The following is a 27,960-nucleotide window of genomic DNA, read 5'->3' on the forward strand; positions in this document are numbered from 1 at the left end:
TTGAGTTGTCTGTTATTACTTGTTTGACAGTTGTGACTATATGATCATAACTATTACTATAATGCTTCTCAGGTGGCTCAGTGATAAAGAATCCACCTTCCAAAGCAGGAGATGTGAGTTTGATCCCTGGTTTGGGAAGATCTTCTGGAGAAGGTAACGGCAACCCACTCCAGTATTCTTGCTTGGGAAATCCCATGGACAAAGGAGGCCAGAAGTTTGCAGTTCATGGGGTCTCAAAAGAATTGGACATGACTTCGCCATTAAACAACGACATTGCTATTATTACATATTATTCCATTAATCAGAATATTTCGGTATGTCTGAGGTCTGTTCCTTTAACAATCATTCCAAATGATTCAATACAAGTAACCAAAGTGACTTGAAAAGTCACTTTCAAAATGATTTGAAAAACAGTGATGTAAATCTCATCCAGAAAATAGATCTGTAAGTCCTATGTGGTACTAAGGAAAACTATTTTCACAGAATTTGTTAGCTTCAAGCTGTATAAAATAAATTCACTGATATGTAAATTGATTTGTTACAGCAGAGAACAATTTAGAAATCCTGAAGCTGAGTGGAGAGGGACTGCTTGAGGCAGACACATTAAAGAACACACAATGACAGAAAATTTTAAATATTGTAAACTTGTAGTTGAAGGGAAATATTCAGCACAGGGACAAACTATCCTGTGTAAATTTGGAGCCCCTGAGTAATTTATTCAATATAGCTTTTTACAAGCATGCTTTGTTTTCAAAAATATGCTTTCCCATTTATTATATTTGCTAAAACTTTACTGGAAAGACAATACTTAGCAGTCTCGGCTTTCAAGGTGCTTATAAATTGAGAGGTAAGAAAGTCATCAACAGTTAATTTGAAAATCAAGCTGCTGATTAGCAGCACAAGACAACAGGAGAACAGATGTCATAAGTAGTAAGTGATTAATTGCCCCTTGAATTACATTGACAGTATTTGATAGAGAACTTCAAAGAAAGAAGTTATCTGATGACCGTGAGTATTTCAAGGTGAACCTGTGCCAAGGGCCTCTTGGTTTTAAAAGTAGGCAGAAGGAAACAGCACTGCCAAGCCCTCCAAAGGCGTCTGTAAGATTTTTTTAAAAATTAATTCTTTCTGTGTGACTGGTGGGGCTTCCCTAGTGGCTCAGACAGTGAAGAATCTGCGTGCAATGTGATTGGAACTATGCCGTATACTATATACATTAGTTTATACATGTATACATTTATATACATTTATTTAATCTTTACAACCTGGGAATTACATACTAGCACCTAGTTTACAGATGAGAAAAACAAGATTAACAAAGTAAGTAACTAAGTAATCCAAAGTCATGTAACAACTGAGTACAAGATTTAAATCCTGACTGGTGACTCCAAATCTTGTTCATGTCACATTGCAAATCCGCCTGAAATGCAGGCACTGCAGAAGACAGGAGTTCAATTCCTGGGTACAGAGGATCCCCTGGAGGAGGAAATGACAACCCACTCCAGCATTCTAGCCTGGGAAATTCTATGGACAGAGGAGCCTGGTAGGCTACAGTCCATAGTATTGCAGAGTCAGACATGACTGAAATGACTTAGCATATCTGAATAGCAGGTATAATACCTCGCTTAATCGGAAGAAATAATAATGTGGAAACAGGTGATTATGTCAGACCAACAAATTTTAACTATAATTCCAGTCGGAGTGCATTTTGATACCACCAGTTTTAGGAGTTTAGAAGTTTTGATTTTTCTGTCTGTGTCCTGTCCTCTGACAGACTCAGTTTTCTTTTTGGCCACCGATTTAACTATTGTTACAGTTACCTAAAGTTTCTATCTGGTTTTAACTTTGCTGAAATGCTTAAGATATATTTTTGTGGCAAAAAATATTATGGCATTTCTTCACAACATTGTAAGATTACTTGAAATGAAATAGGAAGAATTAATAGCAACAACAGCAAAAGCTTGATTTGAAGAAAAAAAAATGCATTTTTCATTCTTTTTAAGATTTTTTATCTGGACCACTTTTCAAAAGTCTTTATTGAATTTCTTACAATTTTGCTTCTGTTTTGTGTTGTTGTTGTTGTTGTTGTTGATTTTTGGCCATGAGGCACATGGGATTGAACCCACAACCCCATTCACTGGAAGGTGAAGTCTCAGTCACTGGGCTACCAGGGAAGTCCCAAGAGTGAATTTTTCTTATTTTCTTTTGTGATTTTGTTTAACTTTTAGTGCTGTAAATTATATTTAGTTTTAACAAGCCAGTTTTATCTAGTGTAAGAGAAATGAATGTTTTGGTACGCTAGGACTATAGGTTGTGATCAGAAGTTTAAAACAATATCCTCAAGTTTCATCCATGCCAAAGACATTAAGCTAAATGAAACAAGCAAGTCAGAGAAGGACAAATACGGCTTGATTCAATTATCTGGGGTATCTAAAATAGTCAAAATCATTAAAACAGAAAGCAGAATGGTCATTTCCCAGGAATGAGGGTGGTGAAGGAAACAGGGAGGTGGATTTCAGTCATGCAAGATGAAAAGTTCCAGAGATCCATGGAACAACATTGTCTGTATAGTTAACAATATGTTAATGCATGCAGAGTTAATGCATATATTGCGTTCCCCACTGCATGGTATTGTTGCAAGCACAGCAATAATGAAACAGGAAGTCAAATGGCCTGAGCACAACACTTAGCTGTGTATTTGAAGGAATTATCTTGCTTTTCCCTCTAGTGGGAAATTGTGAAATCTTTGACTAAATAAATATCCAAATGGATTTTTGTTTATTGTCTTCTTGGGAGCTCATATGCACAGTCTGTTTCTTCTTATCTTCAGCTGCTTTTTTATGTGTTTGTTTAAAGTCATATACAATTTTAAAAAAATAAATAAATAAAGTCATATACAATTTAATGAAAATAAAAATACCTAATTTCAGAACTATGGGAAAGCGTTGCCAGGATGTTTGGTTTAGAATAGTAAAAGCTACAGGCTCAGTACTATAAAGAGAAAGGCTGATACTTGTTTCACTTTTCAAAATTTGCCCTTTTCTCTTTTCAAATCTAACATTAACTCCAGAAACTTTAAAAAAAAAATGTGGCTCACCACTCATGATTGATGGCATTCTTGCGTTTTTGTTTTCAAGTGTAGTTGACTTACAATGTCACCTTAGTTTTGGGTGTACAGCAAATATGTATATTGCAGATTCCTTGTCTTTATAGGTTATTATAAAATATTAAGTATAGGTCCCTGTGCTATACAGTAGGTCCTTGTTGTTTATCTGTTTTGTATATAGTAGTATGTATATGCTAATCCCAAACTCATAATTTAACTCTCCTCTCTTTACCCTTTGGTAACCATAAGTTTGTTCTCTATGTCCATGAATTCATTTCTTTTTGGAAATAAATTCATTTGCATAATTTATTTTAGATTCCATATGCAACTGATATCATATTTGTCTTTCTCTTTCTGACTTATTTCACATATTATAATAATCCCTAAGACCGAGTGTGTTGCTATAAACAGCAGAGTTGATATAGTTTTAAAAGGAGATAGTCTCAGAATGGGTCTGTAAACCCATTCTGGGTTTATCTCCCAGTTTTTAAGCATATACTTGGATAAATGTAGCCAGTATCTAGCAGAATCCTTAGCTTGGCTCCAACTCATGAAGTGAAGCTACTTAAATTCATAAATGCTATGCTTAAGCCTACAGAGCTCTGGCAATCTACAAAGATATTCAATGAAGGTGAAATTACATCACTGGGAAAACAGGGAAAAAAGATTGATGGCAATCTAAGGACCATGATATAGCTAGGAACTTCAGGAATCTATCTATAAAACAATTTCATAGTGACATAAGATACCAAAAAGATTTCTAGACCAATCTCCTGACCTTTAATTATAAGGAAATGAATGAAACTTTTAACAAAGACTGTACCCATTCATAGTTACTGATTTTATTTCTGAGAAATGAGTTGGGGGAGGAAATGTTTTAGGAAATGTTATCCCTAGCTCCATTTTTTAGACAAGCATATTAAACTCATATCACAGATCTAATAAGTAGGGAGCTGAGTTTCAAACCCAGGTCTTCTTGACTCTTTCTGCCTGCAATGCAGGAGACCAGGATTTGATCCCTAGGTCAGGAAGATCCCTTGAAGAAGGGAATGACAACCCAGTCCAGTATTCTTATCTGGAGAATTCCATGGACAGAGGAGCCTGGTAGGCTACAGTCCACAGGGTCGCAGAGTTCAACAGGACTGAGTAACTTAACACTTTCACTCTTTGACTCTAAAAATCTGCACTTATTCCTTTACATTATACAGGTACACTTTGGCAGTGTGAAGCAAAGTAGAAAATTTATTTTTCATCTTAGCCTGTATTCTTATGCTTGGGCAGTAGGTAAGCATGGCATTCTTCTTGTCTTCAGGCACAGGGATATACATTCACCCTCTTATGAGTGGGTCAGTGTGGAATCTTTCAGTTGGATTTCTCCAAGTGTAAATGTGGGTGGGTGGGATGCTGTTGTTTCACCAGGATGTAGGTGTGTGTGTTTTGTGGTGGCATTGGGATGGTCAACCGGTTTCAGCAGAGGAATGAGGGGGCAAAAAATATATTCATGAAAACAATGATACCAACAAACATTTATTGAACATTTCCTGTGTGCAAGAGGAGAGGAAATCACCTCCTCTCTATATTGTCTGCATTAGTCCTAGGTTACATGGCTTAGAAACTCTTAGAAGATAAGAGCCATAAGTAAATTTGTGACTCTAATGGTATTTTAACAGTATTCAGAGAAAGTGATTGTTGAGTTAATTCAGAGTAAGTATAAGAGGCATTCCACAAGACCAAAGCAGAAGATTCACATTTGTACTTATTTTTACTTAATAAAGTTCCACTTGTCTTGGATGAACATTGATTAAATAATAGCAGAATAAAATGATAGCAATACATCTGTTTTTCCTTATCTGTGCTCAAGAAAGAAGACTCACAGGAGGTAATGTGTAAGAGCATGTGGCTTCTATTTGATGTAGCAATTTGCCCCCTGCAATCATTTGCTATGAAAAGTCAGCTATGATCATCTTTTCTCTTTCTTAGTATTGTTAAATGCTAAAAAAGCACCTCTGCCTCAGTTCTCAAGAACTAAGGTAAGCCCTTTTTCCTTGTATGTCCTCTTTGAAGCTAATAAGCATTCTGCTAAAAAGAAAAATAATATGAGCTTTGGGCTCAGAAAAAAACTGTCGTCTCAGTGGTTTAATAAGAAAGTCCACGGTTTGAGGAGGAAAAAATTCCCATGTGGCAGACTCATACGTGGCAAAGTCTTGCAGAATGAATGTAAATCATTTCTGGAATCGTTCCACATGTTGATTTAAAAGGCACTTCATTTCACTTTTATTCTAATGTAAAATATACTTTAGTGTATTTAGTGGGTAATTAGAATATGAAAGAAAGTGACACTGAGAGAAACATCCAAAGATAAAATATTTCTCTTCCTGATAAAAAATGAATTTGTAGAAAAGCTCAAACTCATTACATAAGTGAATCGCTTTTAGGGGTGAGTGGAGGACCCGTTGATGATGATCAGCCACTTTTAAATGAGTTCACTTTTAGGAGGCTTTCTGATTTTCCACTGACGCACTTCCAGGATCTCTTTTTCAATTATCAATCATGTAAGATAAGCATCTTAGCCTGGAACATGAGCAGGAGGTAGAGAATTTTCTTCTCTAGAATATATGCAAGTTTCCAGTTAAAATGGTAATATCTGCTTTTAAAGTTTTTTTTTCTTTTTTAATAAAGAAAATTATATTCTTGGTGCATATTTGAATACAAAGACGAATTGTATTTAATTTTGTGTTGTGATGGCTAATTTTATATGTTAATTTGACTGAGCCACAAGTGCCCGAGATTTGGTCACACAGTACTCTGGATACGTCTATGAGGGTGTTTCTGGATGAGATAAGCGTTTCAATCAGTGCACTAAGGAGTGGAGATTGTTCTCTCCACGGTGAGTCTCCTCCTAAACAAGACCTGAATAGAACCAAAAGGCTGAGTAAGAAAAATTCTTATTGCTCAAATGTTTTCACTGGGAAATCAGTCATTGTCTGGCTTTGCCCTGAAACTGAAACACTGGATCCTCCCGATTGGGTCTCCACCCTGCTGGTTTTCAGACTGAAGCAACACCATTAGCTCTCCTGGTTCTATAGCTTGGTGACTGTAATCTGTGGGACTTCTCAACTTCCATAATCATGGGAGTCAATTCCTTATTCCAAAGGAATAAAAGTACACACACACATACATATACTACTGCTGCTACTGCTAAGTCGCTTCAGTAGTGTCTGACTCTGTGCGACCCCATAGACGGCAGCCCACCAGGCTCCCCTGTGCCTGGGATTCTCCAGGTAAGAACACTGGAGTGGGTTGCCATTTCCTTCTCCAATGCATGAAAGTGAAAAGTGAAAGTGAAGTCGCTCAGTCGTGTCCAACTATTAGCGACCCCATGGACTGCAGCCTACCAGGCTCCTCTGTCCATGGGATTTTCCAGGCAAGAGTACTGGAGTGGGGTGCCATTGCCTTCTCCCACATATACTACTGGGTAATAATAATTGCATGTTTATAGAATTATAGGGTACACATTTTTATATACATATGTTAAATGTATACGTACGTAATTATGTTATACATAAGTATATTATAATACACTTTTGACTTGTACTGATACTGAGAAACATGTTTTTCTGACCTGGCCATGGTTTTCATGGGAACAAATAGAAAAACTACAATTCAGGTATTAAGTAAAAGTGGAATCAGAGGTGAATGTGTCCACCAGGATTTCCAGTTGCTTCATCAAAGTTCCCATGACTAATGCACAGAACCTGCTTAGAACTCCCAAAAGGCTTTTTGAAAAAATGCCTTATTATTTCCTCTCATCTTTCAAAGATTGCTGCTGCAAATTCTACCAAGCAGAGATGGAAGAATCTGATCTTAGCAACTTTACAGAGGAGTTCAGAAAACATAGACATACCTGGCTCGACAAGAAATAAAAAGTGAAATTATAGAGTTGTCATCTGCAAATTCAGTTAATTCAGGGACTAATCTGATTCCTATGAAAGCCATCTAATTCACAGGAAACTAGGGTCATCAGTTTAATAAATTTCAAACCAAGGAAAAGCCATTGAAAGTCTTCAAGAATGAAGGCAATTCTGTGTAAGTGATGTTTGAGGAATCTACCTTTGAAAGGACATATATAGAAGAACTATTTACCAAGAATTTGGTGCTTCTCTTAATTGGCAAGAAGCTGAATAGGTATAACATGCTTCCAGAGAAAAAGACCAATTGTGAAGGGGTGGAAAAATAACTTACTTATGAGAAATTCATAGAACTGATAAAATCAGACATGATGGATGAAGAAGAGATGGAAGACTTCCTCCTTAGACTTAAGCTAGAGAAGAAACATGACATGGAGGATGCTCTTCACATCCTGGGAAGGACTCATCTGGGGCTTCCCTGTGGTTCAGACAGTAAAGAATCTGCCTAGGGAAGATCCTGGTTCAATCCCCTGGGTTGGGAAGATATCCTGGAGAAAGGAATGGCAACCCACTCCAGTATTCTTGCCTGAAGAGTTCCATGGACAGAGGAACTTGGCAAGCTAGAGTCCACGAGGTCACAAAGAGTCAAACATGACTGAGCGACTAATCCACAGCAGTTAATGATGCTGAGCACCTTTTCCTGAGCTAGTTGGCTGTTTGCACGTCTTCTTCAATATCTGATGCCTTCTAGCAGGCCAAGGCTCCTCTTCTTGGGTGTCATCAAAAAGAGACTGGTACCTGTCCAAGATCCTACATGGGTCTTTTGTGGAGGTCAATGAGAAAGGCATAGAAGCCATGGCCACCCCTTCTGCCATATGTAAGAATCATCCCCAGGTTGTGTGCAGACTACCCTTTCTTCTTCTTTGTCCAGCACAGCAAAACCAATGATCTTCTTTACCATGGCTGATTTTCCTCCCTGTAAGAAAATAGTTGATGTAACTGATAACCATTATCCTGTCTCCTACTGATTCACTTTTCCTCTGATACTTCACAATGTGTCTACAACCCCAAATGACCTTTGGTGACAATTCAAAAATAAGGAACAACAAAAAATGTAAATAATTAAATATGGCTGATCTTGTTTCTCTGGAGAGCCTTAATACATGTGTAGATTCAGTTAAAAAATAAATGTGTTTAAATGTATACAGGTATTTATTTGCACACATTCATATATGCAATGCATTATGCATACCAAAATAAATATTTAAAACTATATCATATATTATATATAGAGGACAGAGCGATAGAGAAAGGAAATGATATTAAATGGTAATGACTAAAAAGTCATCAGAATTTATGATAAAAGTAGAGAAGAAACAGGAACTTTTTAAATTCACCATTGTAGATTCCATTCTTAGTTTCACCTTTACTGGTAATTAAAATCCAGTTCCTTTGTTGGGAGTTCGGGCAGGGTGGCTAAAAGTATCTCTTTTAATTCTATGTAGGACATTGAAAAGAATTCAAATGTTGGATGATGATAGCACTGGGAAACTGAACAGTGAGAAAATCTTGGGCAGTCAACATCAGTCACCATTTTGCCTTGGTGGTAGAATTCACAGAAGGTACAAGCTAGACATAAAAGAAATAAGAATGCAGGGCCTCCCCATCACCCACTGAGGTCAGAATAAGGTTTTGGTTCCAGAGGACTCCAAAGTAACCGAAAAGGTTTCCATGCTTTGTAATGCTACCTGGGAAGAAGGCAGTCCTGAAGCCTGGAATCAATGTTTGACTATTTGGGAGAATATCTAAAAGTTGCATAATGCACTAGATTCCTGTGCTAAGTTGCTTCAGTCATGTCTGACTCTTTGTGACTCCATAGACTATAGCCTGCCAGGCTCCTCTATCCATGGGATTCTCCAGGCAAGAATACTGGTGTGGGTTGCCAATTTCCTACTCCAGGGGATCCACTAAATCCTTAACCCTGGGATTGAACCCATGTCTCTTACATCTCCTGAATTGGCAGATGGGTTCTTTATCACCAGCACCACCTGGGAAGCCCTCCTGATGTGGCCAATTCAAGGTCATAATTTGACTCATAGTTATTATCTTTTCCATGAAGAAATCTTTACTTCTACTTAGAACTGACCATTTATTTTATTTATTGTTGTTCAGTCATTGTGTCTGACTCTTTGAGACTCCATGACTGCAGCACATTGGGCTTCCTTGTCCCTCACCATCTCCTGGAGTTTGCTCAGACTCATGTCCATTGAGTCAGGGATGCCATCTAACCATCTCATTCCCTGTCATCCCCCCCTCCTCCTGCCCTCAATCTTTCCAGCATCAGGATATTTTCCAGCGATTTGACTCTTTGCATCAAGGGGTCAAAATATTAGAGTTTCAGCTTCAGCATCAGTCTTTCCAATGAATATTCAGGGTTGATTTCCTTTAGAAAATCAAAGAATACTGGTTTGGTGTCCTTGCTGTCCAAGGGACTCCCAAGAGTCTTCTCCAGCACCACAATTGGAAACCATCAATTCTTTGGTGCTGAGCCTTCCTTATGGTCCAACTGTCACATCTGTACATGACTACTGGAAAAACCATAGCTTTGACTATATGGACCTTTGTTGGCAAAGTGATGTCTCTGTTTTTTAACACTTTGTCTGTTTTTATGTACAATTTTATTTATTTTATTTTAGTTAAGATATGCATCTTAGAATTCACATATATGGATTTTTATGCTTTAACAGCATGTATGTACTCTGTTAGGAGAAGGCAATGGCAACCCACTCCAGTACTCTTGCCTGGAAAATCCCATGGATGGAGGAGCCTGGTAGGCTGCAGTCCATGGGGTCACCAAGAGTCGGACACGACTGAGCGACTTCACTTTCACTTTTCACTTTCATGCATTGGAGAAGGAAATGGCAAACCACTCCAGTGTTCTTGCCAGGAGAATCCCAGGGATGGGGGAGGCTGGTGGGCTGCCGTCTATGGGGTTGCACAGAGTCGGACATGACTGAAGTGACTTAGCAGCAACAGCATGTACTCTGTTGCTGTTATATTACATGTCTCGTGACTCTGACTCTGTAAATGTTTTATTTTTATTTTGCATTTGTTTTCATTACTCTTTCCAACACTTTACTGTAAATCACAAAGAACAAACATTATCATATATATATATATATATATATATATGAAAAGTGAAAGTAAAGTTGCTCAGTGGTGTCCAACTCTTTGCGTTCCCATGGACTGTAGCCCACAAGGTTCCAGCATCCATGGGATTTTCCAGGCAAGAATACTGGAGTGGGTTGCCATTTCCTTCTCCAGGAGATCTTCCTGACCCAGGGATTGAACCCGGGTCTCCCACACTGTAGGCAGACGCTTTACCGTCTGAGCCACTAGAGAAGATTTTATATATATATATAATCTTCTTTACCTTAGCTATATGCTTCTAAAATTTTATTCTACAAAGAATTACGTGAATAGCTTAATGAAGCATATGTTGCTGGGCCCCACCTCCAGAGCTTCTGATTCAGTAGGTCTGGGCGATGCAGCTGTGAAACTGGCGTTTCTGACTGTTGTCATCTTTACAACCATGCATTGAACGTGATTGTCCTGTTATAATACCTGACAATTGGTAAGGTCAAAATTAAACTCCTAATAAATGCATAGAGAAATGATAATCTCAATATAACTTGTTCTTTGGATCTAGGCTTAGAAAACAAGATCAGCTTTCATTCTTGAGTAGAGGACCTTAGAACATTATTTGAAGGAGTTTGAATACAACAGGCCATGTTTTCTTTCCCTTCTATTCACATACAAATTGTATGTACACATGTGTATGAGTGTGTGTGTATAGTGCTAACTTTTAAGGTGAAGATATAACCTTCTACCTTTTATATTTCTGCATGTGACTTTTAAGAATAAATTCCTACCTAACCAAAGGGATATCATCACACTTCTAACATTTCAGTTAAATTCTGTTATCACCAAATGTCAATTCCACATTCATATTTCCTCATTTACTCTGAAAGTGGATTTCAATGTCTTTTTTAAAAATTCAGGATTCAACAAAGGATTACATATTGTATTTGATTATTGTCTCTAATCTCTAATTTTAGAACATTCCCCATTCTTCTCATTATATGATTCTTTTAAGGTTTCAAATCAAATCCCATTATTCTGTGTAATCAGTCATATTCTGTATTTGCCAGATTATTTACTCATGATCTATTTTGCATTAAACATTTTTTGACAGGAGAACTCTGCTGAGTTTTCTTTTTGATGCACAGTATATTTTTGCATTTTGCTAGAAGATATATGATTTCAGATTGCCCCAAAATTGGTGATGGTAAATTTAATCAATTGCTTAAGCTGATAGGCACCAGATATCTCCATTTTAAAAGCATACTGTACCTTCATAGACTTCCCTGGTGGCTCAGATGATAAAGAGTCTGCCTGCAATGCAGGAGACCCAGGTTCCATCCCTGGGATGGGAAGATCCCCTGGATCAGGAAATGGCAACCCACTCCAGTATTCTCGCCTGAAGAATCCCATGGATGGAAAAACCTGGCAGGCTACAGTCCATGGGGTTGCAAAGCTTCAGAAACAACTGAGCGACTTCACATTCACATCTTCATAAGTACAATTTGTAAGCAGTTTACGAGGTTATATTTTGAAATGATAATATTGTCTTGTGGCCTAAATACTTTCACCAAATGATTTTGCATGCATGATGATGCTTGCCTAAGTATTACTTTAATCATTACAAAATGATAGCTTTCTATTATAGCATATTTTCCTTTTAGGTGTGCTCTCATTAGTGTTTGGGGACCTGCTTGCTTTCTGGTTAAAGTGCTTGAAGCTGGTACTATATTTCTCCTGTCCCATACTCAAAATAACCTACTTTTGCAATGGTTCAGTAACTTTCAGAAGGAAATGGTACTTAGAACAAATAACTGTGTTAGATGAAAATTCTAACATTTCATTGGTTAGAGTTAGAAAAAACATGTATTTATTTTTATACTTATAAATATTTGAGTTCATGTTGGCATTTCTAATTCAAATTTGCCACTGGAAGATTTTCCCTTTCTTCACTTTTTAATTTTCTCTTACAGAGGAAATCTTGGTTCCTATGAATATTAATATATTTACCTACTTATTTCATATTACAATGTTCATAAAATAATTTCAGAATTACAATACCAGTATTACTTCTACAAATAAACCACCTAATTGAAGTTTAAGATTTCTCTATAGTTATGTTTGTCCTTAGAGTATGTCCTTCTAAGGATATAAAATAATTTTGCCGTTTTAAAAATTTAGTTGAGAGGAAGTTTTCACCTTCAAAAGGTAGAGACAGCAAGCAAAAGCATTGTTATCACTTTTATAATAAGGAAAATCTGGACAAAATGCAAATCAATTTCTTTTCTAGAATAGATTAGAAAAATAAGGTTGAAAGGTGTGCAACTGTCATGAGGTCTGGAGAGAGACAGGAACGTTTAGGGAGATACAGGACCTGAAGATTTACTTGTTTGGGCAGATACTGCCAGACTATGCAAGTATAAAAGGAGATTAAGCTAGAAATTGTTAATAAATTGCTGAAGTCTAATTGATGGCTTGCAAAGAGATCTTGAACAAAGAGGAATTTGACCCTCTTGTAGGCTTTTAATCACAAGGAAAAGTGGTAGTATTTTGAGAAAGAGTCTCCCATGATGATGGTTGAGAGTGGATATTGGCCCAGATCAATCTTGTCTCTTTTATCTATGAGCCAAAACCTTTACTTTGTAGAGGAAAGGGAAAATAAAAATGGTAGTTTTTACTTAAGAAAGTAATGAGGAGGTTAGAATAAGTTCCATTATACTAGATTAGAATTAGAAATCAGCATGCACTCTAGTTTATTTTATCATACATAGATAAAGGGAAATAAATATAATTGTGTCTACATGGGTTGTAATACATACAATTTATATGTATTTTCTCTGTTGTGATGGACTAGATACAGATAACAGAGTCAGTCAGTTCAGTCGCTCAGTCTTGTCTGACTCTTTGCGACCCCATGGACCGCAGGATGCCAAGCCTCTCTGTCCATCACCCAGAGTCCACCCAAACCCATGTCCATTGAGTCAGTGACGCCATCAACCATCTCATCCTCTGTCATCCCCTTCTCCTCCTGCCCTCAATCTTTCCCAGCATCAGGGTTTTTCCAATGAGTCACCTCTTTGCATCAGGTAGCCAAAGGTCTGGAGTTTCAGCTTCAACATCAGCACTTCCAATGAACACCCAGGACTGATCTCCTATAGGATGTACTGGTTGGATCTCCTTGCAGTCCACGGGACTCTCAAGAGTCTTCTCCAACACCACAGTTCAAAATCATCAATTCTTCTGTGCTCAGCTTTCTTTATAGTCCAATTCTCACATCCATACATGACCACTGGAAAAACCATAGCCTTGACCAGATGGACCTTTGTTGGCAAAGTAATGTCTCTACTTTTTAATATGCTGTCTAGGTTGCTCATAACTTTCCTTCCAAGGAGTAAACATCTTCTAATTTCATGGCTGCAATCACCATCTGCAGTGATTTTGGAGCCCAGAAAAATAAAGACAGCTACTGTTTCCACTCTTTCCCCATCTATTTGCCATGAAGGGATGAGATCAGATGCCATGACCTTCATTTTCTGAATGTTGAGCTTTAATCCAACATTTTCACTCTCCTCTTTCACTTTCATCTAGAGGCTCTTTACTTCTACTTCACTTTCTGCCATGAGGGTGGTGTCATCTGCGCATCTGAGGTTATTGATATTTCTCCTTGCTATCTTGATTCCAGCTTGTGCTTCCTCCGGCTCAGCAATTCTCATGAAGTACTCTGCATATAAGTTAAATAAGCAGGGTGACAATATACAGCCTTGATGTACCTCTTTTCCTATTTGGAACCAGTCTGTTGTTCCATGTCCAGTTCCATGTTGCTTCCTCACCTGCATACAGGTTTCCTAAGAGGCACATCAGGTGGTCTGGTATTCCCATCTCTTTCAGATTTTTCCACAGTTTATTGTGATCCACAGAGTAAAAGGCTTTGGCATAGTCAATAAAGCAGAACTAGATGTTTTTCTGGAACTCTCTTGCTTTTTCCATGATCCAACAGATGTTGGCAATTTGATCTCTGGTTCCTCTGCCTTTTCTAAAACCAGCTTGAACATCTGGAAGTTCATAGTTCACGTATTGCTGAAGCCTGGCTTGGAGAATTTAAGGATCATTTTACTAGCATGTGAGATGAATGCAATTTTGCAGTAATTTGAGCATTCTTTGACATTGCCTTTCTTTGGGATTGGAATGAAAACTGACCTTTTCCAGTCCTGTGGCCACTGCTGAGTTTTCCAAATTTGTTGGCATGTTCAGTGCAACAGTTTCACAGCATCATTTTTCAGGATTTGAAATAGCTCAACTGGAATTCCATCACCTCCACTAGCTTTGTTCATAGTGATGCTTTCTAAGGCACACTTGACTTCCCATTCCAGGATGGCTCCAGGTGAGTGAGCACACTGTTGTGATTATCTGGGTCATAAAGATCTTTTTTGTACAGTTCTTCTGTGTATTCTTGCCACCTCTTAATATCTTCTCCTTGTGTTAGGTCCCTACCATTTCTCTCCTTTATTGAGCCCATCTTTGCATGAAATGTTCCCAGTATTCTTGCCTTGAGAACCCCATAAACATTATGAAAAGGCAAAAAGATAGGACACTGAAACTGAACTTCCCAGGTCAGTATGTGCCCAACATGTTACTGGAGATCAATGGAGAAATAACACCAGAAAGAATAAAGGGATGGAGCCAAAGCAAAAATAACACCCAGTTGTGAATGGGACTGGTGATAGAAGCAAGGTTCAATGATGTAAAGAGCAATATTGCATAGGAACTGGAAAGTTAGATCCATGAATCAAGGCAAATTGGAAGTGGTCAAACAGGAGATGGCAAGAGTGATCATCAACATTCTAGGAATCAGCGAACTAAGATGGACTGGAATGGGTGACTTTAACTCAGAAGACCATTATATCCACTATAGTGGGCAGGAATCCCTTAGAAGAAATGGAGTGGTCCTCATAGTCAACAAAATAATCTGAAATGCAGTACTTGGATGCAATCTCAAAAACCACAGAATGATCTCTGTTGGTTTCCAAGGCAAATCATTCAATATCGTGGTAATCCAAGTCTATGCCCCAACCAGTAATGCTGAAGAAGCTGAAGTTGAATAGTTCTATGAAGACCTACAAGACCTTCTAGAACTAACACCCCCCAAAATGCTCTTTCATTATAGGGGACTGGAATGCAAAAGTAGGAAGTTAAGAAACACCTGGAGTAACAGGCAAATTTGTCCTTGGAGTACAGAATGAAGCAGGGCAAAGGCTAATAGAGTTCTGGGAAGAGAATGCACTGGTCATAGCAAACACCCTCTTCCAACAAGATAAGAAAAGACTACACATGGACACCACCAGATGGTCAACACCGAAATCAGATTGATTATATTCTTTGCAGCCAAAGCTGGAGAAGCTCTATACTGTCAGCAAAAATAAGACTGGGAGCTGACTGTGGCTCAGATCATGAACTCCTTATTGCCAAATTCGGACTGAAATTTTAAAAAAGTGGAGAAAACCACTAGACTATTCAGGTATGATCTAAATCAAATCCCTTATGACTTATACAGTGGAAGTGAGAAATAGATTTAAGGGACTAGATCTGATAGACAGAGTGCCTGATGAACTATGGACAGAGGTTTCTTGACATTGTACAGGAAACAGGAATCACAACCATCCCCAAGAAAAAGAAATGCAAAAAAAGCAAAGTGGCTGTCTGAGGAGGCCTTACATATAGCTGTGAATAGAAGGGAAGGGAAAAGCAAAGGAAATAAGGAAAGATATATCCATTTGAATGCAGAGTTCAAAAGAATAGCGAGAGAGAAGAAAGCCTTCCTCAGGGATCAATGCATAGAAATAGAGAAAAACAATAGAATGGGAAAGACTAGAGATCTCTTCAAGAAAATTAGAGATACCAAGGGAACATTTCATGCAAAGATAACACAGTAGAGTGAACAAACTGGGACACAGATTTGGTTTCTAAACACTAAACACTATTCACCATACAGATAACACTATTCACCATATAGAGTGAAGTAAGTCATAAAGAGAAAAACAAATGCATTAACACTTATTTGTGGAACCTAGAAAAATGGTACAAGTGATCTTCTTTACAGAAAACAAAAGTATGGACACCAAGGATAGAAGGGGAGGGTGAAATGAATTGAGAGATTGGGATTGACATATACACATTATTGATAGTATATATAAAATAGATAACTAATGTAGCTAATGTGAACCTAGTGTATAGCACAGGGAATTCTACTCAACAGAAAGGAAATCTTAAAAAGTGAGCATATATGCATACATATAGTTGATTCACTTTGCTGTACAGTAGAAACTTAACACAACATTGTAAAGCAACTATAGTGAAAGTGAAAGTCACTCAGTCATGTCTGACTCTTTGCAACCCCATGGACTGCCCATGGAATTCTCCAGGCCAGAATAGTGGAGTACTGGAGTGGGTAGCCTATCCCTTCTCCAGGGGATCTTCCCAACCCAGGGATTGAACCTAGGTCTCCAGCATTGCAGGCAGATTCTTTACCAGGTGAGCCACAAGCAACTATACTCCAATAAAGATTAATTTTTAATAAAAGGAACAGAACTCAACAAAATGGCTAATTCTAGCATATAGCAATAAACATGAGTCAGACACACCTAGTTCTAGAATGTAAGGAAGAAAAAAAATAAAGAAGGCATGTGAAACAGCTTCCAGTGGCTGAAAATGGAACAATCTGAGTAGCAATATAAATAATGATAGAATTATATTGAATTACAAACAAAATAACAAAGCAAGTATCAGGGAGTTCATGCTGATGTAAATAAATGGTAGCATAAATAAATAAATAAATGGGGAGAGGGGACACATTGCCTACAGAAAAATTCTAGATTATGAATGGCGAATGAGTGAGGGATACAGAAAGTGATTACAGTTAATGCTGCAGGAAAAAAATATACTGATAATGCTGTAAAAAGTATGGGAAACTTTATGATAAGAAAAAGATTATTTGAATAGAATCCAAATATCTCTTCAAATTATTTGTTAATTGATATACCTACTCATTGGACATGAGTTTGAGCAAACTCTGGGAGATGCTGAAGGACAGGAAAGTCTGGTGTGCTGCAGTCCATGGGGTCACAAAGAGTGGACAGTACTGGAAAACAACAATGTTGATTTTAACAGCTAATTAGTATGTTCACTTATTATTTGATAACCATCCTTCTGAAAGGTGAAATTTAATTCCCTCCCCTTGGATGTCAGCTGGATTGTATCTCACTTGTGAAAAACATCTTCTGGCAAGAGAAATGAGGTTTGTTTTGTTTTGTGTTGTTTTTCAGTAGAAAAACTTAGCAAGTACCACTTTAGCCAATAGTCAATGTTAAGATCACCAGAATTAACTAATACTGAGTTCATATATCCCTGTTTGACACAGTGCGGAGGACCCTTAACATTTATTCTTCCTCAAAATCCATAGCCTCAACTGAATCATGACAAAGCCTTAGACAAACCTAAACTGGGGGATATTGTAAAAAATAGATGGCCAATACCTTTCCAAACTGATGAAGTCATGAAAGACAAGGAAAAACCAAGAAATCATCATGTATTAACCTTGAAGATGGAGTTGTAAAGACCAACTGCAATGGATATCATGGATTGGGATTTACAGAAAAAGGGCATAAAGAGAAAAACCAGTGAAATTTGAATAAGATTAATAGTATTCTGACAATGTTACCTTCACAGTTTTTGTAAATATACTAACATTACATGAGATAATGTTAGGGTAAGTGGGACAAAATTAGTACTACTTTTGCAGTTTCTTGGGTTTCCCGGGTGGCTCAGATGGTAAAGAATCTTCCTGCAAGGAGCGAGATCCAGGTTCACAGTCAGTCTATGGGGTCAAAAGAGTCAAACACAACTGAGTGGCTAACACTTTCATTTTCTTTTCTTTTGCAGTTTCTCTGTAAACCAAAATGATTTCAAAATTAAATGTCTAAAAAAAATAGCAAAAACAGTGGTGGGTTGTTGAGGTCCTTTAATGGACCAGAACCTGGTGCTCCAGAGTCAATGATAAGAAAATAAAGGAGAGAGAAAGAGGCTGATATTCACTGGTTTATGCAGAAAACCAACAAAGTCCCTGACACGGGGCTTGCTCTGTTCACGAAGGCCTCAGGTGCCCTCTAGATGGGGTGAAGGCATAGAGCACCTTCTTGAGAGGGTCTTACAAGCCTGGGCAGGAAAGTGAACTCAGAGGGCCTCTGCACTCCAGAGAATTAGCCTGAAAGAGATAGAGAGAGAAAGAGAGAGAAGGGAAGAGAGAGAGAGAAGACATGGGGACCAAAGCTCTGATGGAGCAAAGGTGTTTTATTCAACGTTGTTTGAATATTTATACTGTCTTACAAGGTAGCTATTTTCAGCAGAGATAAAATCAAAACTTACAAGTTATAAAGGAAACATGAGGTCATCCATATGAAAGAGAGAGGGTTGTAAATAATCACTTTTACCATATGGTTCATAAAAAGGAAAGAGGGTCATAAATAGTTACTTATCAGCATATGGAAAAACTAACGAAGGAAATATATACATTCCTAAGCCCCCAGGAGTAGCTTGCTGCTCCAATTAATTTCTGAATATTCAAGAATTAATAAGGGACAGAGGATTCATGACGGATCCAAAACAGCACACAGGAAGCCTCCTGTTAAATGCTTCCTGACAGTGGGTCACTTTTTTTTTTTCTTTCTGTAGTTAATAATATCTGATTTATTTACCTAGGTCTCTTATTTTCCAATTTCATTTTCATTTTTGAGATTGTAAGTAATTTATATTTCAAAATTCAAAACTACAAAAAGCAAAGTGTATACATTGTGTGTTTAGTTCTGCCTCTTTAACTCTGTTCTCATCTATCCCTTCAAAATAATGATTTTTATTTGTTTCTAGTTGATCCTTCAAATATTACATTTTTATTTTAATTACTATTTTGTTTTGCTTTCTGGTACCTTGATATTTAGAAAAATCTAAATTTATAGTTTTATATTTAATTAAAAAATCTTAACTATGCTGGAGTCCAGTTTTTATCAGTTAGGTTCAATCACTCAGTTGTGTCTGACTCTTTGTGACCCCATGGACTGCAGCACACCAGGCCTCCCTGTCCATCACCAACTCTCAGAGCTTACTCAAACTCATGTCCATCAAGTCAGTGATGCCATCCAACCATCTATCGTCCCCTTCTCCTCCAGCTCTCAATCTTTCCTAACATGAGGGTCTTTTCCAATGAGTCAGTTCTTTGCATCAGGTGGCCAAAGTACTGGAGTTTCAGTTTCAACATCAGTCCTTCCAAAGAATATTCAGGACTGATTTCCTTTAGGATTGACTGGTTTGATCTTCTTGCAGTCCAGGTGATTCTCAAGAGTCTTCTCCAGCACCACAGCTCAAAAGCATTAATTCTTCAGCACTCAGCTTTCTTTATAGTCCAATTCTCACATCCATACATGACATTCTTCCAGTTTTTATATTGTTTTGTCTATTTATTGGCTGTGCTATGCAGCGTTGTACTTGTACTCAGTCATATTGGACACTCTGCAATCCCACAGACTATAGCCCTCCAGGCTCCTCTGTCCATGGAATTTTCCAGGCAAGAATACTGGAGCAAGTTGCCATTTCCTACTCCAGGGGATCATCCCAAGCCAAGGATTGAACCCATGTCTCTTGCGTTGGTGGGCAGATTCTTTACCGTTGTGCCAACTGGGAAGCCTTCTGTCCCTTGGCATGAAGGATCTTGTTTCCAGGACAAGGGTGGAACTCATGACCTCAGCAGTAGAAGCATGGAGTCTGAACTGCTGAACCACCAGGGGAGTCCACATGGATAATTTTATACATTTTATAAAACAAAGTTTCCCTTGGCCTTTGATTGGAAAGGTCATTTTCATTAGATTTCTTAGGTCAGATTAACAAACAGTATTCTATAAATTGTTGCATGCTTAAAATTGTTTTTCTACAACTTGGATGATTTAAATCAGTTTGTCTGGAGATGACATCTATTTTTAATTAAGTTCATTTTTCATTTATCTTTTCTTTCCCTATTTTATTGTTCCTCCTACAGGCATATCACAACATGGCACAATGCAGAACAGCCAGTTTCTCCTTGAAAAATCATTGAACTAATTACCTTTATTTTATTTTTGTTGTACTGAATCATGTCCTGCGGGATGAATCTCTTATGTTGTTACATAAAAGCTTTTCATTATGCAAGAGTTATTATGGATGACTAAGATGAGGGTGAGCATTGTACAGCCTGTCTATCATTTTGCCTCTTGTATTTCAGTTTTTGTTTATCCTTCTTTCTCTTCATTTCTCTACATTCTTTTATTTTAAAAATATATATTCCTGGGACTTACCTGGTGGTCCAGTGGCTAAGAATCCACACTCTCAATTCAGGGACCCCAGGTTTGATCCTTGGGCAGGGAACTAAAATTCCACATTCAGCAACTAAAAAAGATTCCATGTGCTGAAAATAAGACCTGGCACAGCCAAATAAATAAACAAAATGAAAATACATATACATTCCTTTTGTTTCATCTTTACTGTTTCCTCCAAAACTTTTGGATTTAGAAATTTATCTCACCATGGTTCTTTTCATTTATTTAAATGCTTAAAAGATATTCCTGTTTGATTAATAATTTGAGTTTTCTTATAAATATTTACTATAGAAATCAAGCAAAAGTACAATGTCTTATTAATCGATCAACAGATTACTTAATTTAAAAAAATGCACAACATTGTAAATCAATTGTACTTCAATAAAAATTTTTTAAAGGTAAGTGTTATAAAAGAAAAAAGGGGTGGTGAAGCCATTTATGTGTTTTCATTTAACACATATATATCCTTCTGAGACCCAACATAGAACATCTTATACTTTGTTGGCACCTATGAAAAACATTTGTTTAATTTCTTTAGTGCATATTTATACATCCAGTCACTTAAAATTTTACTGTGATTTCTTAATATGTTCTAGATCCAGGGAATATGGCAGCGAACAAAGAGAACAGTTAATCTCATAAAGAAAAGCAACACACATCAAGAAGGGAACCAAGTGAAGTCAATACTGAAAGCAGAGCATTTGAGAGGCACAAACTATGTATTAGGTTCCCTGGAAAACTCCTATTTTTATAAAAAAGGAGCAGAGGAAAAAGCTTAAGAGTAAACTAGTGTCCTTCAGGAAGAGAATTTGTAAGGAAAGTAGACACCATGTATTACCACACCTCACATTGGGTGGGATTCATGAAGAATCTTCATATATACTGATTGGATAGTAAAAAATATGTAACAACCTCTCTTTTCACACTGTCATATATATCAATTGGTATCAGTATACTTTGCATGGGCACATTAAATCAATTATATATAACATGCTTTATATGATATGCATTATTTATAGCATTATATGTTTATAATGCACATGCATATAACATGTATGTATATAATATATATCAATATGCATTCTTATTTTGAAATAATAACAGCCTTGTAGAAAGTTTAAAATACAATATGGGGACGTGTGCCATACCCTTCATCCAAGTTTCCCCAAGTATTACATCTTGTATAATTACAGTACAATATCAAATCCAAGGATTTGACTTTGATGGATTGTATGTTTCATTGTCTTTTTACTAAATGCATAAGTCCATGTAATCACTACCACACTATATCAAGATTCAGAACCATTCCATCACCACAAATTTTTCCTCATTATCTTTTTTACTAATTTTTATTAGAGTACAGTTGATTTATAATGCTATGTTAGTTTCAGGTGTGCAGTAAAGTGAATCAGTAATATGTATATCTACTCTTTTCTAGATTCTTTTCCCATTTAGGCCATTACAGAGTATTGAGTATAGTTCCCTGTGCTATACAGCAGGCCCTTATTAGTTATCCATTTTATATATAGCAGTATGTATATGTCAATCCCAATTCATTCCAACTCCCTTTCCCCAGTTTGGTAACCATAAGATTGTTTTCTACATCTGTAACCCTCTCATGTTACCTTTTTATCCTTATATACACACCTCTCCCCCAACATTTCATAACTCTTGGCAATCACTAATTCCTTTGCCAGCTCTCTATTTTTTTAGAGAGAATGTTATATAAATATATTTAAGTAGTGTGTGGCCATTTTGAGATTGACTTTTTTCACTCAACACAATGCCCTTGAGATGCTTTCAAGTTGGTAATTCAATCAATTTTATTTCTAAGTGAAATTCCAGAGTATCATAGATGTTTAACCATTAATTTATGAGTTGTTTCCAGTTTCAACCACTCCAAATAGGCCTTCTATGAACAACCATGTGTAGGTTTTTATGTGGACATAAAATTTCATTTTGCTGAGATAATTGTTCAGTGAGTCTGAGTGAATGTTGCTCAGTCGTGTTCAACTCTTTGTGACCTCATGGACTGTAGCCTGCCAGGCACCTCTGTCCATGGAATTCTCCAGACCAGAATGCTGGAGTGGGTAGACATTCTCTTCTCCAGGGATCTTCCCAACCCAGAGATCGAACCAAAGTATCCCACACTGCAGGCAGATTCTTCCCCATATGAGCCACAAGGGAAGCCCAAATAATTGCTGGGTCATTTGTTAAGTGTAAGTTTAACCTATTTTTTAAGGGTCGGTCAAACTATTTTCCAGAATGGTAGTATTATTTCACATTCCCACCAGCAATGTATAAGAGATACAGTTTCTCTGTATCCTTGCCAGCATTTGATATTTAGTCACTGTTGCTAATTTTAGCTGTTCTACAAAGTGTGTGGTGATATTCCATTGTGGTATAAAATTGCCATTCTCTAATGGCTAGTGATGTTAAACATCTTTTCTTGTGCTTATTTACCATCTAAAAATTCTCTTCAATATAATATCCCTTCATGTCTTTTCCCATTTCCAGTTGGATTAGGTTTGTAATTTTGATAAAATTAGATTCTATTTTTTAATTAATAGATTATGGTTTTGGTGTCATATCAATGAACTCTTCACCAAGTCCTAAAACTTAAATGGATTAAGTTTTTAATTTTGATAAAATCAGATGTCTATTTTTTCATTAAAGGATTGTGGTTTTGATGTCATGTCTAGGAACTCTTTAACAAGCCCCGAGTCCAGAATATTTTCTCTATGTTATCTTATCTCTTAAGTTTTATACTTTTATAGTTTTACACTTAAATCTATCATTCATTCTACACTAATGTTTTGTATAAGTTTTGAAGTTCAAGCTGAGGTATAATTCTTTAGTATGAATATGCATTGCTCCAGCACAATTTGTTGAAGTGTTTTTCACTTTTGTCAAAAATCAGTTGGTTGTAAATGCATGGAACTGTTTCTGATTTCTCTATTCTGCACAATAGATCTGTCTGTCTATCCCGAGTCCTGTATTGACTACTGAAGCTATGCAATAAATCTTGAATAACTCTGTTAATCTACTTTACCAGAATATTGGCTATTATAGTTCCTTTGACTTTTCATAGAAATTGTATAATAAACTGTCCTATTTAAAAAAAAAAAACAAATTTGCTCGCATTTTGATAAGATAAACTTGTATAATAATTTTCAAAGAATTGACATCTTAACTTTGCTAAATCCCTTCAATCCATGGTATGTCTCACCATTTATTTAGGTTCTTTTTGAGGCATAATGTATTTCATCATTTAGATAGTTTTTTGTTTCCTTCATTAGAATTTTATAGTTTTTAGTTTACCTGCATGGATGCTGTGATCACTCATCTAGAGCCAGACATCCTGGAATGTGAAGTGAAGTGTGCCTTAGAAAGCATCACTACAAATAAAGCTAGTGGAGGTGATGGAATTCCAGTGGAGCTATTTCAAATCCTGAAAGATGATGCTGTGAAAGTGCTGCACTCAATATGTCAGCACATTTGGAAAACTCAGCAGTGTCCACAGGACTGGAAAAGGTCAGTTTTCATTTCAATCCCAAAGAAAGGCAATGCCAAAGAATGCTCAAACTACCATACAATTGCACTCATCTCCCACGCTAGTAAAGTAATGCTCAAAATTCTCCAAGCCAGGCTTCAGCAATATGTGAACCATGAACTTCCAGATGTCCAAGCTGGTTTTAGAAAAGGCAGAGGAACCAGAGATCAAATTGCCAACATCCGCTGGATCATGGGAAAAGCAAGAGAGTTCCAGAAAAACATCTAGTTCTGCTTTATTGACTATGCCAAAGCCTTTGACTATGTAGATCACAATAAACTGTGGAAAATTCTGAAAGAGGTAGGAGTACCAGAGCACCTGACCTGCCTCTTGAGAAACCTGTATGTAGGTCAGGAAGCAACAGTTAGAACTGGACATGGAACAACAGACTGGTTCCAAATAGGAACAGGAGTACGTCAAGGCTGTATATTGTCACCCTGCTTATTTAACTTCTATGCAGAATACATCATAAGAAACGCTGGACTGGAAGAAGCACAAGCTGGAATCAAGATTGCCCGGAGAAATATCAATAACCTCAGATATGCAGATGACACCACCCTTATGGCAGAAAGTGAAGAGGAACTAAAAAGCCTCTTGATGAAAGTGAAAGTGGAGAGTGAAAAAGCTGGCTTAAAGCTCAACATTCAGAAAACGAAGATCATGGCATTTGGTCCTATCGCTTCATAGGAAATAGATGGGGAAACAGTGGAAACAGTGTCAGACTTTATTTTTCTGGGCTCCAAAATCACTGCAGATGGTGACTGCAGCCATGAAATTAAAAGACGCTTGCTCTTTGGAAGGAAAGTTATGACCAACCTAGATAGCATATTGAAAAGCAGAGACACACTTTGCCAACAAAGATCCATCTAGTCAAGGCTATGGTCTTTCCTGTGGTCATGTATGGATGCGAGAGTTGGACTGTGAAGAAAACTGAGTGCTGAAGAATTGATGCTTTTGAACTGTGATGTTGGAGAAGACTCTTGAGAGTCCCTGGGACTGCAAGGAGATCCAACCAGTCCATTCTGAAGGAGAGAGATCAGCCCTGGGATTTCTTTGGAAGGAATGATGCTAAAGCTGAAACTCCAGTACTTTGGCCACCTCATGTGAAGAGTTGACTCATTGGAAAAGACTCTGCTGCTGGGAGGGATTGGAGGCAGGAGGAGAAGGGGACGACAGAGGATGAGATGGCTGGATGGCATCACTGACTCGATGGACGTGAGTCTGAGTGAACTCCAGGAGTTGGTGATGGACAGGGAGGCTTCACGTGCTACGATTTGTGGGGTCGCAAAGAGTCAGACAGGACTGAGCGACTGAACTGAACTGAAATCTCTGGGTTTCTTTCTTTCTTTTTTTTTCTTTTGAGTTGTAAATGGTATTGCATTTTTATTTTTGGATTCTGCAAGTTTATTGCTAATATATAGACATGCAATTAATTTTAGGGTGTTGATTTTATATCTTGGGGTCTTGATGGACTCAATTATTAATACTTGAGATTTCATTCTTCAAAATACATTCCTGATCACTGGGGCGGGTGCAAGTTGGCGCAAGGGACAGCGCTCCCTCTGCACCCTCAGTGCTCCTAGGCAAGCATGTGGCCCCAGCCCCCAGAACCTCAGGCTCAGCCCTGTCACTGGCCCCATGGAACACTGTGAGCCTGGAAGAGACCCCAGAGCTGGGCGTAGCAGAGTCTAGCATGAGCCCCACTGTTGCTCCACTCCCCGTGCCCTGGAGCTGCCGCCCGGCTCCTTCTGCCACTGCTGATGTTGCTGCTCTTGCCTGCAGCGAGTGAAGGTCTTGGCCACTCTGTTGAACTGGCATTTGCCGTGGAGCCAAGTGGTGATGTTACAGTCCCTGGGCAGTCCATTTTAATGCTGGGCTGTTAGGTGGAGGGGACTCCTCCCGTGCTAATCACCTGGAAGAAGAATGGGGTGGATCTGCTGGATAGTCCCCACTCCCCTGTGCTGGCCAATAGGTCCTTGATGATCCGCCACTTCCTGCTGGATGGAGGAGGTAGCCCTTCAGATGAGGGGGACTATAGGTAGGTGGCTAAGAACCGCTTTGGGCTGGTGGTCAGTCGGAAGTCTGGAATCTAGGCTGCAACCATGTCAGGCTTCCACGTGTATCCTTAGGCCACTGGGGGTGAGGAGGACGGTGTGTTCCGCTTCCAGTGCCAAATCCATGTGCTCCCCAAACCCCTCATCACCTGGGAGAAGAACAAAGTCCCCAATGACACGGACGAGGAAAGGTACATGCTGCAACCCAAAAGGGTGCTTCAGATAACCAGCCTTTGATCCAAGGACAGAGGTATCTTCACCATGACAGGCTTGGGCTCCAGGGCCTGCAAGGAGCCTACAGTCCTTGTGGGGCCTGAGAACCTCACCCTAGCTGTGCACCAGACTGCCGTGCTTGAGTGTGTTACCATGCCCATTGTGTCTTGGAGTCCCCTGCATGAACACCCCATCAGGGTGGAAGGCACCCAGGTGCCGGGCATGGGGAACTTCTTCATCTCAGACATGACTGTCCAGTGCTCAGGCATCTTTATGTCTACGTGGCCAAAAGGCACCTGGGTGAGGAGAAGGGCCCAGATCCGGCTGGTGGTGCAAGCCCCAGCAGAGTTTATCCAGCACCCCCAGTCCATCTCCAGGCTGGCTAGGACTACAGCCATGTTCACTTGCCAAGCCCAAGGTGAGCCGCCCCCTCATGTGATGTGGTTGAAGAATGGACAGGTGCTGGAGCCCAGAGGCTTGATCATTTCTGGAATCGCCCAGAAGATGAGGCCATTTACCAGTGTGTGGCTGAGAACAGTGCCAGCTTCTCTTAAGCCAGCGCCAAACTGACTCTGCTGTGGGTTGAGGGGCTGCAGGTGGTCTCTTGTTGTCCACTGAGGTCCGCGTGTCCTGGACCAAGCCCCTGGTGAAGACCAAGGAGACTGTGGGTCTATACATCAGGAAGGCTGCCGACTCCCCAGAGCTGGAGCATCAGGAAGTCATCAGCAAGAGCACCTTCCAGCACCTGGTGAGCCACCTGGAGCCTTCCACTGCCTACAGTTTCTACATCAAAGTCTACACACCTTGCGGGGGGTGGGGGGGCGGGTGCAGTTCAGCCTTCACTCCCACCCTGGCCAGCACTCTAGGTGAACTGTGACTTCCCCCTCAATGGTTAGTGAGGGTCCTGGGCAGCTCCACCCTATAGCTGCTGTGGGAGTCCTGGCACCCATTGGCCTAGCAAGAGGGAGGCTTCAAGGTGTTTTTACCACCCCAAGCAAGACCCCCTTCACAGGCCCCATCCTGCTGCCTGGAACTGTGTTCTCTTATAGCCTAAGCCAGCTTGACCCCACTGCAGTGTACGACATGAAGCTGCTTGCCTACAGCCAGCATGGGGATGGCAATGCCACAGTCTGCTTTGTGTCTTTGAGGGGAGCATCTTAAAGGGCATCCTTGAGCCCATTATGTGACTGTCGGAAAGAGGAGGCCACCAACTAGACATCCACCCTGGGCATTGTCATCAGCATTCACATCAAGGTCACCTGCATCATCTTTTGTGTCCTCTTCCTCTTATTTGGCCAAAGGGGCAGGGTCCTCTTGTGTAAGGGTGTAGAAAACCACCTCTCCCCAACTTAGGGTCCCTGGAGCCAGAGGGACCCTGGTGTCTTAGCACTGAATGGGGTGGGACAGGGAGAGAGGGGCCAGCTGGGCCAAGGCAGGAAACGTGTGGACACAAAGGAACTGGAACAGCTCTTCCCCCAAGGCCCTGCCCCTGTGTGAGGAGACCCAGCTCTCCATGCTGCTGCTTCAGGGGTTCAGCCTTCTGGAGGAGATGACATCAGAGGCCAAGGCCCCTGCTTTCCTGCCACCCTAG

General features: G+C 39.0%; 1 pseudogene; it reads left to right on the forward strand.

The window, feature by feature from the left end:
• The first annotated feature begins 248 nt into the window (after positions 1-248).
• LOC102393232 lies at positions 249-27,960 on the forward strand (annotated as a pseudogene).

Source organism: Bubalus bubalis, chromosome 2, assembly GCF_019923935.1.
Source record: "Bubalus bubalis isolate 160015118507 breed Murrah chromosome 2, NDDB_SH_1, whole genome shotgun sequence".
Lineage (NCBI taxonomy): Eukaryota > Metazoa > Chordata > Mammalia > Artiodactyla > Bovidae > Bubalus > Bubalus bubalis.